Here is a 15,543-nt window from a genome sequence, read left to right as displayed (position 1 = left end):
TTACCTATTTTTTGGACCTTAAATTTTAAACTTTTTTTTATGCCAAATAGTACTATTAAGTGAAACATTAATTCCAGGAAAATTTCAAGATGAGTCTAGATACGGTTCCGGAGATATAAAGGGGTAAAAGTGATGGTTTCTCATAATCCATGATTTTCATCCTCTTGTGTCTCTGAAACCGTGCCTATGTTCATCTTGAAATTTTACTGGGATTAATGTTTTATTTAATAGTGCTAATTTGGCATTAAAAAAAGTTTGAAACTTGAGATTTAAAAAATAGGTAAAATTTGCCATTACTCTTCAAACAAAATTTATTTAAGAGTATAAGTACTTTTTAAAATTAAGATTCAAATTTCTTAAACGAAAAAAACTTAGACAAATGAATTGATGAAGATATTATCGTAAATTCGCGATATGATGTTTCTTAGTTATGTGCTGCAAGAAACTTCGTTCAGTGGACTGTAATATTCCACTGCTATCTGGCTATAATTTCCGAGCGAGTTGAAACGTTAGCTTGCACATATATTTTCCAGAAATGCGAGAGTACTTTGAACACAGTCGTAATTCGATTATCGAAAGTCCCTTGCTCTACTCTAAAAAGTATTTCAAAAGTTTTAACTTAAAGTTACTTTACGTTTTGTATGTATGCGTCACGTCTTTAATTTTTAAAATAATTTTTGGCCATATTTTAGAATATGTTATTTCCTTTCGGCTAATAAATGATATACATAAAATGCATTGATAAGATATTCATTAACAAAACAATGCATCACAATCGATGTCTAACCGCACAGCTTCATTAAATTTATTCAATACAATACGTTAATATATAATTAATTTAATTACAATTTATGCTTGACAATGGAAACACAAAATTCGCAAAGCATTTTAAATAACGATGGTACACGCGAAGTTAAAATTTGGAGTTATATTAATTTTGTTATTAAATACAAACTGAAAATTAGATGGTAAGCTAAATCTTTTAGAACTTTAAATTTGTACTTGTTAAATGATTTAATTTAGCGCGTAGTTTTCAGTTTACATTGTCTTTAATACCAACGTTGCAAAAGTGAACATTTTTAACAATGGAACGACGAGTTATACGATTGGGAGAATTTCTGTTAATATTCTGTTCCTTTCCCGAAGCAACTTCGTGTTTACTTAAGTTTTCATATACCGCTGTTTGCTTTAACGCTTTTGAAAGAGAAACACTAGAGGCCTAGCTAGAGTTCACGCTGAATTGAATACAAATACGTATATTTATCGTTCTTTTACTTCAGCACGGTATAACAAATATTATGTAACTGGAATAATTAAAGAGTCAAGCTTTATTCTCGAGCCCTCAATCGAATAATTCAAAATTATTCAACAGAGGTATCAAACCTCGTAAAATAAATTATTTCGGCAATTATTAGCCAAGTTATCAGTCATTCATTTGTGTATTCTCACTTTACAAGAACGGTCGTAGCTAACGAGGAAAATTTAGATTAAGACTCAATTAAACGGTAAAGATTATCGTTAATATACACCGTAAGGATTATAGTGCTGATTCATAAAACGGAACGACCGGGTTGGAACGGAATAGGCGAAACCGTCGCGCAGTCGGGCCAGGAATTGTTCCTGTCTTTGTATAATCAAGCCCCGTTGCCCGGAGCATGACGGCGATTCTGCATCGCGGTCCCCGAGGTAGGAAGAGAACGACTTTATCAAAGGCACATTACTTATTCCCGCCTCATTGAATTAAACGTTCGCCCGAACGCGGCGCCGAAGTTGCAACGATCCCGGATGAGATCCGATGCTAGTTGTTACTACAGACGTACCTTTGTCTGACGGAGAGAAATACGTGTACCCGCAATCTGTATCTCGTTAACTGAACGCAACTTTCTTATAATTGTCATAGTACCTAAGTATCGAAGAAGAAACATTGCGCGGGCACAGTCCGCATAACGTAATTACGCTGAGGCGAACTAAACTTGAATAGTCCGGCCTTATCGAGCCGTTATTGTTATCGCGCAGCTTAATTTCCTCCGCCTCTGGCAGAGGTGATTTGCATTGTAGATACTTGCTTGGTACCAGATCATTATCACCGTCTGACAAAAGACCTGCCATAAATGTTGACACGTCGGCTGATATAATTTTAATCGTTTGCGCAAATTTATATTCGTCTACTTAAGAAGTATTAGCATAATTATATAAATGTCAGAAAACTTTTTAATGAAATTTAAAATAAGATTTAAGCAAGGGCAATTGTTAAAAGAGTGATATATAATATACATATATATTTTTTTAATAAAACAAATAAACCTATTAATTATGTCTCGTAAGAGTAGTTAAAGCGGAAGAAACGACAGTCAATCAGTTTGTTAAAAATAATTTTGTTAGGTGTACTTAACATTCTCGTGCTGTATCTTCAATTACTTGTGATTTTCGTGTTTCCGTGTTGCGCAAATCGCTAATATATTCGAGTTTGCGAAACGTGTTCCTGACTTTTTGTATTCATAAAGGGTCGCTTCTCATTGTACGCGCGAAAATTTATACCCGAATGGAGCATAAGTAAAGGAGAACCGGACGACGAAAGAGGGCAAAATTTATTATGTGCTCGGACATATCCGGGTAGCGCGACATCCTTAAAAAAAGTGAAATGTATGGCTAGTCCAAACCTCGACCGAATCTACAATGGAATGCCAGTGTTACATCGTGTGCTGCGGTTTTATTTTAATTGTTACATTGGTTGGCTCGCATTTGCGGTCAAACATAAACTTTAGAAAGAGAGAGAGAAAAAGAGAGAGAAAGAGAACAAGTTTGAAAATAATAATGTAACAGCGAAAAGATGTAAATTGAATTATTGGACGTATATTAAATTTTAACTCCGCTAATTCGAAAAATAGGATATTGTTATTCGAATTTATTTCGTGAGTATTAACTACAGAATAAATACTAATTGCGATGAAAAATTTAATAAGAGCAGAAGGATTTCTATTTCACAAAAAAAAAAGATGTTTGATGAGATCTAGATCGACAAACTGACGAGACAGACATTTTAAAATTAATAATAATTTCAGCACTCTCATACTTAAATATCGATATGATATTTCGCCCTTTATAATATCGGTTAAATTTCTCGAAAATGTGTTTGCATTGTTCGTGCTTGATGTCTGCAAGAAGCGCATATATTCTCTATTTGTCTTCGCGAAATGAGACACGACATGACGACGTTTGTAATTCCGTCTGATCTTGACTTCGCGAAACTGGTATTTCCCCCCATCATTTCCCAACTCAGCAAGCGTAGAAAAAATATTAGCAGTATGTATGGTGAAGCGATACGCTATTTCCAAAGGACACTCGAATGCATGAACTACGTCGGATTCAATTTCCCGGAAATGAAGATGGAGCTTACTCTCTCATGTTGTTACAACGTTACTGCACGCTCCATAACCTGGGTGTGCTATCATTGCATTCGCCAATACCGAAAGCATCGGGCTCGCTCGATAAATCTTTCGTACATATTGATATCACCATTGATTAAACCATAGTCGTAATTAAAATTAAAGCACGGAGATACGGCACGGCCGTATGCAGTAACTTGATCGGACAGAATGATATTTTTTGACGAATCGTCTGGATGCGACCTGATTTTTTTGAAAATTTATCTCGGAATTTAAATGAAACTACGCTGTAGCTTTTATTCAAATAAAATTCCGTACTGATAATTTTGAATTCAGAAGTTTCAATAACATACGGATTTATTAACCTGCACGAGGGTGCTATTTTTTAAAAGACCTCAAATACAAATTAGAAAAAAGAGTCATGCAACTCACCAATCTGCATGAGCTTCAGCGGAGTTGTTGAATTCGGCCGGTGGCTGTAACAGAAAATGGAAAATATTATTGTAGACATGCCAGTATATTAGTTATAAAATTAATAAAAAAAAATAAAAGTTTTTATTTAATATTTTAATTTAATAAATGTATATTCACCTAAGAGTTGCTCCGCCGATGCAAGATGCCCGGTCCGGGCCTGCTCCTCCTCCCAGATGGGACGTGTCGAGTCATCCTTCCGCGAACAAGTCACTCGCGAACGCGACCGGGTGAAGTTACAATCGCAAAAATTATCGAAGACGTTCGCGCGTTTCTGTCCGGCACTCGCGATTTAAAAAAACCGTCCGAATACTATATGGAATTCTCGGAACGACCGACGAACCGGCTTCGGTCGTTTAATTAATAATATCGGCGGTGACGATACTTTTCTCCTTCGGATTTTTATCTAAGCAGAATTCTTATTTCGCTCAGATAAAAATCCAAAGAAGTGCTGAGCTGTAATAATATCAACGTAAATTCCATACAAATGTATGCAATTTACATTGATACGTAAAATTAAAATTAACACAAAATATATAAATTGGTCAAGAATTTTTTTTTAATATACTTGTATTGTTTTTAAAGATTTTATTATTTTGGGTCACCGGCGCGATGTATTAATTTTTTAATTTTATTTAATATTTCTTTTATATTTTAACCTAATATGATTGTGCCGCGGATAATAGAAAATTTTTTTCCCACCCGAAATATACTATTAAGTTCTACAAAATAAAATCGTGCGACTTACGGATTGCTGGGGCGGAGTTTTGTTGATGATCTGTAACAAATAAATAATAAAATTAAATTATAGAGATTTCCATAATTATTTAAAAAAAAAGATTAAACGCGTCTTTGATTGTTTAAGCTTTAAAAACGACAACGACAAAAAATAATTTATCCTTACCAGTGGGTTGCTCCGCCGGTGCCCGATGCCTATCCGAGGCCTCCTCCTCCTCTCAGTAGTGGACACTCCAACGGGGATGGTCTGAATTTTTATCTGAAACAAAAAACAGTTTTATTAGATTAGCAAAAATGATAAAAATTATACGTGCTGCGTTACAAGTAATTACAACTATTCTATGTGAAGTATTCACTTCACAGATACCCGACACGTACACGTTATTCATCGCAAAGATTAAATCGCATTATCTAATATTGTATGATAATGTACAGTTGACTACGCACGGATACCTACATACATACATACGTAGCGTGAGATGTGTACGCCGCGCCCGTGACCGACCTCTACTCTCAGTCACCACTACGCAGCCATAAAAATACTTTAATAAAAAGATTTTTCAGCCTCGCGATCCTACATCACGAATGAGTGTCTCCCGAATCTATCGCGGACTCGTCGATTAAATCTCTCATCCCTCGAGCCCGAATGTAGGTACTCGTTGCGTCGTGTCGACGCTTCGTTCACGGCAAAGAGACACGAGTTTAATATACGCATGCACGTGGTTTTAACTCACTTGATATCGAAAAGGTGTAGTCGCCGGTACGCACAGTTAATATGAAGAGATAATTAACGCCTGATTAGGTGTCTCTGGCCCGTCGATTGTCTGTAGACCTTTAATACGTACGGAGCACGTGCTGCGTACGTACGTATCACTCGGCCGCTGAACAAAGACAGAGCGTGGGTGGGGATAGTGGGGGAATGGAGCTCGCGTGCAGCACGTACGCCGCTTACCCCCCTTGCCCCTCGCCCCTCCGGCTATCTGTTCGTCTCACCTAACTCTTTCTCTCTCACTTCTACACACTTCAACGCGTTATAAAAAATTATATAGGCTGAATATTAATTATAAATTGAACCAATAACAAATTTCAAAACCTTGACGACTTACTCTCGTCCCTTTTTTTTTAATTACTAGTTTTGAACAGGATTGGAAATTATTCGGGAGTTAAAAATCGGCCTGATTGATTATACAAGACGAGAAGCAAATGATTGAAAGCATGGAAAATAAAAAAAATTGATCCTTACCAGTAGATTGTTCCGTCGGTGCTTGATGCCTTTCCGTGGCTTTCCTCCTCGTCTCCACACTTGCTACTCCAACGAGAATGTCAGTCTGGTGTTCCTTCGATGAAAGTCTTACTCCGGATTATCTGAAACAAAAAAATTATATTTTATTAGTAAAAATGACGAAAATTAAACATGCTGCGTTACAAGTAAGTAACGCATTTGCGTACGCTTCACGTTTTTTTTTTCACGTATTTAAACAAACTTTACCAAAATCGGCAGTAGTAAATTGAATAATTCAAAAGTATATTTTTTAATTAAAATAAAATTAAAGGTTTGAGAAAAATAATGTTATAATATCTATTTAATTTGCGCAAATCGTATTTAAATAAAAATCGTAGATATTTATGAGGATAATCGTTTAATAGTATTTCATATTATAATATTCCACATTGCTTTAAAGACAAGTAGTAGCGATGCATCGAAAAATAGTGAAAGATTAGGGGGGAAAGTGGGAGAAATGAGAGAAACGGGTCTGCAAATGAGTGAAAAGGAAAGGAGCGGAGAAAAATATAAGAGAACGTCAGTAACGACTAACGCAAGCTTCGCGAAGAAGGGAAGGACGGCATCTTTTAGTAATTACCCGCCTCTGGAGGGCGCATTACTCTTTGTCGGCCGACGTACCTCGGATCTTATCGTTGTTGAGAGAGAGAAAGGATGAGGAGTAGTGAAGTAAAAGATAGAACTGCAGTACTGGGAACCACTTTTGTGGAATAAGACGAGAAATGGAGAGTCGGTTGCAATCTTTACTCTACTGGGCGAAATTACGTTGGGCGACATTTTCATCTTCGCTTTTGTCCATCCCATGGATGCGCATTTCGTTTTAAAAGCATGATAAACATTTTGATATCGCTAAACTATACGCCGCTGTAAAATAATGAAGGTTTTCCCTACAAAAATATATTGGAATATGTTAAATTATTTTTGCCTTTACCACTGAAAGTAAAAACTTATCTAAAATTCTAATTGATCTTCCATAATTGTTGTCAATTACATTCCGTTTTCACGGTGTACGATAGTCTATGTAATAGCTGCTTTTAAACAAAATAGCCCCGGTATCGCACGAAATAGAGCAACAAGTAGTGTGCTCGAAAAGGCGGAATTGATCCTTAAGCTCTAAGTACATTCTGAATTCCGTACAGAATCTGTGGGAGATTACAAGACGATAGCCATTATCCGATTGCTCTTATATCTATGCTTACGACGAGAAGTGCATTCAAAATTGCCGGCCTTATTCACAGTGGCCATTCAAGTTTTCAAAGCTCTTCGCGTAACATCCGATAATGAAATCGCGATAGAATGATTGATTATATTATGTATGTAACGCCATTGATTTTCCACGGCGAGTGCGACACGTCTTGTTAATCTTGCGAGGCTGAATCGAAGGAATTTTACGTGAGATAAAAAATATTAAATAAAAGCGAGAAATTAACAACTTACGCGTCGACAGAATCAATTTATCCGATCTACACATGTTACTATAGCTTTAGTCAAATAAAGGTAATAGTACAAATTGTTGAAACATATAAATTTTAATAAGTTTTAAATTCGCCGCATTGTATGAAAAGTTAATTGCTTGTATCAGAACATTTAATTGAGTTTATAAAAAAATAAAAAAATAAATTTTCTACGTTGTTTCTAAAGTTCCAATTAACCCATTTGTCCGATATTTCAATCCTAAATTTACTGACTTGTGCATATGTAAAAATAACTATTAAAAAAATCCTCTATTGTTCCCTCAAAACAAGATAATAGCACAATACAAAAATACCAAAAATTAAGAATTAAAATATCTTCGACTTATAATATTAAAAATATATTTAGTATTAATGTATTATGACGTGTTTAAATATATTAATTTTTTTATTAACGAAAAGATAGAACATGAAAAGATATCTTTAATTTCTCTGGGAAAGTACGTCATTTTTTTTCTAAAGAGAAAAATGTCACATCTAATACGTATATCACTTTTTCAAGAAAATACAGCATACGCTTGTAAAATAAAAGTAAAATCGTGAGAGACTTGTGACTGTCGACGCAACAAGTAGTGCAAGTCGGTATCGAGACGAGAACCGCAAATCTTCGCACGATGTACGCTTCTAACGCACACACCACACACCTCGCATCACCGTGACGTCTCAGGATAAAGGTTCACAGAGGTTGAGCATTTTTATCGTGGCATATCCTGTCGCTAGTGGCGTTCCACTAGTTACATAAAAGCACGTGCTCTCGTATTACAATCGTATTGTTCGTAAAGTAAAAATTTATTTGCACGTTTAGTTTTCTTCAATGTAAATGCTACTACTTTGTATTAAACGATTATCGATTAATCTATCAAATAAATTTTTTTTACTCAAAATTAGAAAAACGTTTAAACAATTATTAAATACGTATTAAAAAGTGATGGCAAATTTCGCTCGTATTCTGGATCTTAAATTTCAAACTTTTTTTGCTATTTCGCTATTTTTATTATTTGGCATTAAAAAAAATTTAAATTTAAGATCCAAAAATGAGCAAAAAATAAAAAAATGAATATTTTGCCATCACTCTTTCTCAATTAATAATTTATTATTTAATTAGAGTTCGTAAACTCCCGTTATGTTCAATTTAATAATTATCAATCTCGTCAACATTCGCGTAGCTGTCATTCAACGTTTAATTTACATTTTATTAAAACAAAATTAATTACTAATGTTCTGTTTCTGTACTTTTCTGTTTTATGTAATTATCATCCAGTGATATTTCTCGCAACGTTAAAGGTATTAATTCCAATACCCGGAAATATATATCACTGAAATGGGGAAGTAGGGTCAGCAGGATTTTGCGAAAAGCAACAGCAACGCACATCCAATTAACGTTAACTTCACCATCTGCGCACGTTTCGCCGGGTAATATCATTACGCTAAGGATTACCGGAGTTTCGCGCTACCGGTTTATTATTGCCGCGATATAAAAGTGCATTAGCGGAAACAATAAAGTGCACTACCGTTGGTCAAGCACGAAAAACATGAATGCCTCTTCGGGACTTGCACGGCAAAGGTACGTACGTTTACAATTAGATCGTTTAAGAGAGTGAAAAAATGGTAAGGCAAGAGACTCGGTCAATGAATAAAGATAGAAGAAGAAAAAAAACTAACGAGGAGTTCCGTAAGAAAATTACAGGTTCTCGGCTCTTAGTAGTTGATTTCATAATTTGTAGGATAAAGTAGCAATTAAAAGTTTACGTGACAGCGAACATGAAAAGAGGGAAAGTAGTCCCGCTTTCGTATCTCCAAACTTATTTTCTTACGATAATTAAACGGAAAAAAATTAAACGTAACCTGTTAATTGAAATTAAACGATTTGTAAGAACAAATGTTTGTATTATTTTATTTTTTTTATTGTGCGATAAACTGCGGTTAAACTTGCTGTTCATTATAATATATGTATATTGCAATTTTATTAAGATAAATTGAGTATAATTGAATTAAATATATTTAGAGATATAATAAAACAATAGCTTCTTCATAAAAATCAAATTATTTTGCGGTAATATACAATCGCTTTTTTATATACATATACGCAAAGTTTTTGGCCGAAATTTTTTATACGTCGCGAAATATGTTAACGATTTTATTAAATTATGCACATATGCATATGTATAAAGTGAATGATAAAACAATGATAAATTGAATTGTTTACGTTCGTGTGAACACGAATCGTTTCCCTAGATTTATTTACGACGCACCGACTATAAATTATTTTCACACGCAAAACGAGAATTGCAAATATACATTTCACCCGCGGCGTATTAACATAGCCTAGTTATATCGGTGAACATTATGCAATGTGTCATATAAAATATTTATAATAAAGAACTGTTGTTGCACTAATAGTTTTATATGTGTTCCATTAAATAATTGATTTTTCTAAAAAATATCGTGTCTGTATAATAACACACGACGATTTTCAAGTATATATTACTAATACTAATAGTATAATATTCATGCTTGGTTAAACTATCGCCCAAATTTTCAAATTCAGGTATAATAAAAAAATAATTTATTAAAAAAAAAATTTTAATAAAATTTATATTTCTTATATTATATTTGTACTAATACCAGATTAAACGTAATCGTGCCACTTGGCCGGTGTTGCATTTTCTAGTGTGTTATTCAGAATGACGCGGACAAACGGGAGCTTTTGGATTTCAGATTTGTTACGCGATTCATTCAGTCACGACGCGCTTCACATTATCGTAAAGACAATGCCATGGGTTTCATTTGCGGGATGAAAGTACAAACGGAAATACAGGCGACGGGTACTGCGTACCGTTTAAACAAGCAGTCTCGCCTGTTAAACGGCAGTCTTGGTTGTCACATCGAGGCCGGATATAAAACTGCTTTTAAGCTAAAGTTCTTCGATGCAAGTAGAAGTATAAGTACAAAATATACATACAAGCAAATGCATTATGCAATTCTCTGAGGGCATTTTACTATACTGAATAGAAGTAATAGAGACTATACGAGTTTTAAAGTTTGTAATTAATAAAAGCATAGAGAAAGAAAATGTTACAAAAAACGTTTATCCGAACGTCATCCGAACAACGTCGCGATTATGTTGTTCTGTGTATAAATGCTCACGCAGTAGAATTTTTAAACAATCCTTCTCTCGATTTATTTTACATTTACCACGGTATTTAATTTACCTCGAATCTCTATTCTGCGAAATATCTCACGATAATCAGTGCAAAGCGAGGTTAAGTATGTAAAAGGCAGAAATAAGAATAGAGACGGACACGCAAAAAAGCAGAGACAAAAGATGCTATCTCGTTTTCGTTCATTCTCGCCAATCACGGAGCATCTCTCTCGTATTCTTAATTTCCTGCTATCTAAATCCACTGTCCAGGTCAACACACAGCAACAGAATAGCGTGCGCACTACGACAACCATACATAGCTCGATTCCCCATTGAGTTTTATCCATCTACAGATCGCCTCTCTATCTGCTAGCTCTCTTTACATCCTCTTTACTTTTCTCTTTTCTTTCCTCCCCCTTTATTTCGCAACTAAGAACGCCACACGTCTCTTATCTTAATTTTCCCCAAATGTCGCAGCGGAACGTGACGTTCAAACTTGCGCCCTTCGTTTCGGTCGCAATTTTCAACAGTGGACGGTGCTTTTCAGAAAGCTCGAGCTCCGCCTCTTCGATGATACTAATCTTATTGAAAGTGTCGTGTATCCTTATGTTCGTGATGCCCTAGCTTAATAAAATTCCACCCTCTTGTTTGGTCGACTTTTATTAGTTTACGTACCGAAATGAGAAGATAAGATAGAAGAGATGAAAGAGAGAACGGTAGACTTAAGAATTGAAACAGAATTATAAAAGATACAAGAAAGCTAACTTTTTTTTTCAGGCACTTTTTCCGAACTTTGTGCGTGCACGATTTGAACGCGTGATCGAGTTCGCGCGGTGCACGAATGTACGTCGGGACCGACTAGATATGATCGTCGCTCAAGGAAATCGAGTAGCACGCATACACGCACACAAAAAAAAATTGAATTTAAAAATATATTTTATAAAAATTAATTAAACAATTTAAAAAATGACACGTTCCGTAATACAGATTAAGTACTGAATCGACGTTTTAAAAATCAATGGGATAAATAATGTTAAGTATTTCTAAGCAATCAGTAAACTTCAATATTTAAAATGGAATGCTAAATATACAGTCCCTTCTATGGCATCCTTGCTATTTAGATATTAATGTGTCAATTAGCGATTTTGGTGTATAATTGGAATGCATTAGTTAAACTTGCGATTTACCGCCAATTATGCTTTACTTGCACTGATAACTGCACCAAAGATATGTTACATCGACGATTACAGATTTGACGTGCTTATAACGCTAGCAATGTCAGCGAAACGTAATTATGAGACGTGCATGTTGCACATTCGACCCGCTAGCAAATTAGCCTAAGCGCTTTTTGTTAGGATTGCCGTCGATTGCAAATTCCATCAATCCAATATTCGTTATCAGGTTTCAAACACACGCACGAATACGCGAGCTTCACTTAGCATAACATGCATACACGTCCGCTTGGATACAATCTCTCATAACTGCCTCGTATTACATCCCGACACGTACAACCCGACTCGGGAAATTAGATTTAAGGAGCAAGACAAATCGGCGTATTTTACCGAGTAATCTGACAAACTCAAGCTTCCGCAATATTTCTAGCGCAGTAAAATTTTGAATTACTTAAGCACGTGGAATAACAATGAGGAGAAGCAACGTGAAAATAAGAAAAAAGATTAATAAATAAATAACTTGCATAAGTCAAACATTTAACATCGATACATTGAGAGCGAGTTTAAAATTAACGAGTGAGCTGAATAATTTTTCCCAATTCAACTATTTTCGTACGTAATTTTATTTTCATTATCTCAGGGATATTTTACGTTTTACTTAAACGAGCATTAAATTTATTCAAAGTTGCTTTTGACTATAAATCCTAATATGTCTCACACATAGTAAAATATAACTTGCTTTTAGTACATTAATTAAAGGTTTCGAAGAATAACAAGTTGAATACCGGTAGTTACAAACTATTTTTTCTTTCAATTCTGGCTAACGAATCGTGATTAATAATACTTTTTGAAATATGCCGAAAAAAAAAGTTATTGCACGTCACGTCGTGCTGCTATGCGTTTTTATTGTTGTTACAAGCGCGCCATAATTTTGCGTAAAAATTTCATAGATACGGTCACTATTATATTCCGCATCAATATTCGGCAATCGAGCTCACTTGCGTGCGACGACGGAAACAGAATACAGAAACCGAGAATGTTATTGACGTCATAATCAAGCATGCTGAACAATATAAGCCACTGTATTGTGTAAAATAAAATGTATCGATAATGAAAGAAACAATTTCGATAAAAAGAAAAAAAATACTAATAAATTTCTGACAATGAGTTAATCGCGTAAATACATGCGATATCAAACATTACGGGAAATCAGCAGTTGTGAAGTTTTGATGAGATGTTACTTAATAATTGACGTTTCGCACGTTTCGACGCAAAGGAAAAGATAGCATAAACCTGACATAAATTTAAAAAAATATGTATAATAATACTTGACAAGTGATGTGTTCGTAAATTGATTCTTGAGTAATTAGATTATAGGTTATTAATATTAATCAATTAATTTAAATCAATACTCATAATCCTATCATTTTATAAAATGTTCTGTAGCCGCAATTTTTTTATATCAGTTAAAAAAGTAAATGATAAGTATTTATAATATTTCGTGCAAAGTCATACTTTCGCATTCATGTTATTTAAAAAAAAAAAAAAAAATTAAATAATATATTAAAGCTCCAATTACAATAAATTTCGATCGGACATCAAAGTTTAACAGAAGAAAAGAACTTAAAGAGACTAGAATGACAGTCAGGTTTGACGTACGAGAAAGACGAGAAGGAAGCGCAAATTCGACGACCGAGATTTAAGGAGAATGAAAGATCGAGAAGTCCTCTTTTTGACGTAGGGTAGTAAAGTACTTTTATCGATCCACAGTATTCACATACGAGATCCTTCATCCCCGGTTGAATCAACGAGGGGATGAAAGTAGGAAAGAAGAAGGGTAAAGAGGGGTGGACGGTTACAACGATACGCCAAGTGTCGTGCGGTCGAACACTGATCGAGAAGAAAGGAGACACGCGAGAGAGAACGAAAGGCTGAAAGAGGAAAAAGCAAGGGCTCGTAGGTCACTTGAGAGGTACCGGTAGGAGATTCATCGCTGGCAACTTGCCATGGCTTTTTTTTTCCCCCCCTATAGTGAGAACTCGCTTACCGTCCGATATCTTTTCGAAGTTCTTCGCGGAACGTTTTCCGGTATCGATTACCAACCGTAAGATATTGTTAAATTTTCATTTCTTTCCCTTTCATCTGTCCCTACATCGGAGAATCCTCCGATAAAAAAATGTGATCCACATTTTTGAAATTTCTATAATATTTACCGAACTTAGCTATTCTGCAACTTTGCGGCAAATATTTTATCTATCCGACAACGAATTATAAAATAAAATCATATAATAATTTACATGTACATAATTTTAGAAAATAATTTTTAATTGTAAAAATTATGTGAATGTAATTGAAATAAAAAAAATGTACATAATTTAAAAATTAAATTTAAAATTATGTCAGAATAATAATGGCATTAAAATGAGCTTTTAGTTTAAGATATGCGATATTTCAACAGCTGTTATACATGCGTATATCGACAAATATCGCGAATCGTATCGGCTCGAGAGTTTTACCCGGGAGACACTTAAGGCGTCGTAGGGTGTGAATTTCACCTACACACCGTGCACTTTGTCTTCTGTCGAAGCTACGAAACTTTCGGCCTACTTCGACATGGAAACTATTTCATACCAACGAAACGATAGAAAGTTCCTGAAATATTTAAGGAAACTTGAAAATAAATCGTGGCAAGTATTATTGCGTGGTGAAACTTTCGACTGAGTTCGAAACTTCGCTAACGTTTCGCTAAAGTTCGTAGCGAGTCGTCGTTTAACGCAAAAAAAAAGGGACCAGCTCGTAATGGCGTGAAAAAAAATGCATAAAGAAAATGAAATGTCACAAAACCTTAAAATTAGGTGGCTTTGTGCCTCACAAATACCTATTTTCGACTTATTTTCAAGATGATATCAAGTTAATCTTCTTAATGTCCTCTTATTAGCTTTTATTTTTTTAATCAGATCTTTTAGCAACGTGCAATGACTAAATCAGCATTACCTAACAGCAACATTTACTAAAGGCCTGCATTTTATAGAAACTTCGATCAGGAATTTTTTCGTACTGAAGACTGTTGTTGATGACACGGAAAAGCCGATATCGAAGTGAGCAAAGAGCCGTAAGCCACCCTTTTTCCACATAGGAAATATATTTATAGCGTATAGCGCCAGAGTTAAGCCCTATACACATCGCTGGGTCACTGTATTAGCACTACGTCTGTATTACGATGGTCAATATGGCGCTATCGTAGACATCATTTTAGAAAACGAGAACACTTCCTCGAATAAAGCTGGTTATGTGTCTCTGCTTTGATACTGCCTACGATCGCATATTAATATTTATCTTCTTTTTTTTTTTTATACGAATTCAATATAATTCATATCTTGGATATTTATTCACATGAGCGAGTTCACAAATTAAAAAAAAAAAAAGTAAATGTCACAAACAGGTATGTTTACATTTTGCTTTTTAACAGTTGAAAAGATTCAATTTATAACGCTCCAATAAAACTGTATGTGACTAACCAATTACGTTGATATATGACAGATGCTTTAAAATTCTCTCATGACATGTGTATAAAATTTGTTAGCCTGACTATCGTTGATATCGCAGAATTTTTAACCGTGCTGATATTCTCCCAGATAAAAAAATATTAATTAAAAATAGCAGTATTGATCGACTCGTGCGTTAAAATTCGAGATATTAAGTAGATTGATAGGAAATAGACGAAGGCAATTTTTCAAAGTAACTTCTCAAGATTTTCCCTCCCGAAGAGTCAATTTTAACTTTGTATCAAGTAAGTTTGCGCCTCCGCGAAATCCCTCCTTACACATACATATGCCAGAAAATTTAATATCAATAAATTTTTTATACATCTAAAATTTTG

General features: G+C 34.7%; 1 long non-coding RNA gene across 1 annotated transcript in view; it reads right to left on the bottom strand.

Moving 5' to 3' along the window:
* Nucleotides 1–316: 316 nt before the first annotated feature.
* The window catches only part of LOC139106769 (uncharacterized), a 149,094-nt gene continuing 133,867 nt past the window's right edge, over nt 317–15,543 (bottom strand). The window contains exons 9-12 of the long non-coding RNA XR_011546414.1: nt 5,839–5,960; nt 4,762–4,854; nt 3,978–4,635; nt 317–3,862 (exon numbers count right to left, since the gene is read on the bottom strand). This is a non-coding gene — a long non-coding RNA (uncharacterized lncRNA). The remainder of the gene's footprint in view (nt 3,863–3,977; nt 4,636–4,761; nt 4,855–5,838; nt 5,961–15,543) is intronic.

The sequence above is a fragment of the Cardiocondyla obscurior genome, linkage group LG11, assembly GCF_019399895.1.
Source record: "Cardiocondyla obscurior isolate alpha-2009 linkage group LG11, Cobs3.1, whole genome shotgun sequence".
Taxonomy (NCBI): domain Eukaryota; kingdom Metazoa; phylum Arthropoda; class Insecta; order Hymenoptera; family Formicidae; genus Cardiocondyla; species Cardiocondyla obscurior.
Note: the sequence above shows the minus strand (reverse complement) of the source record. Positions and strands in the feature narration are given on the sequence as shown.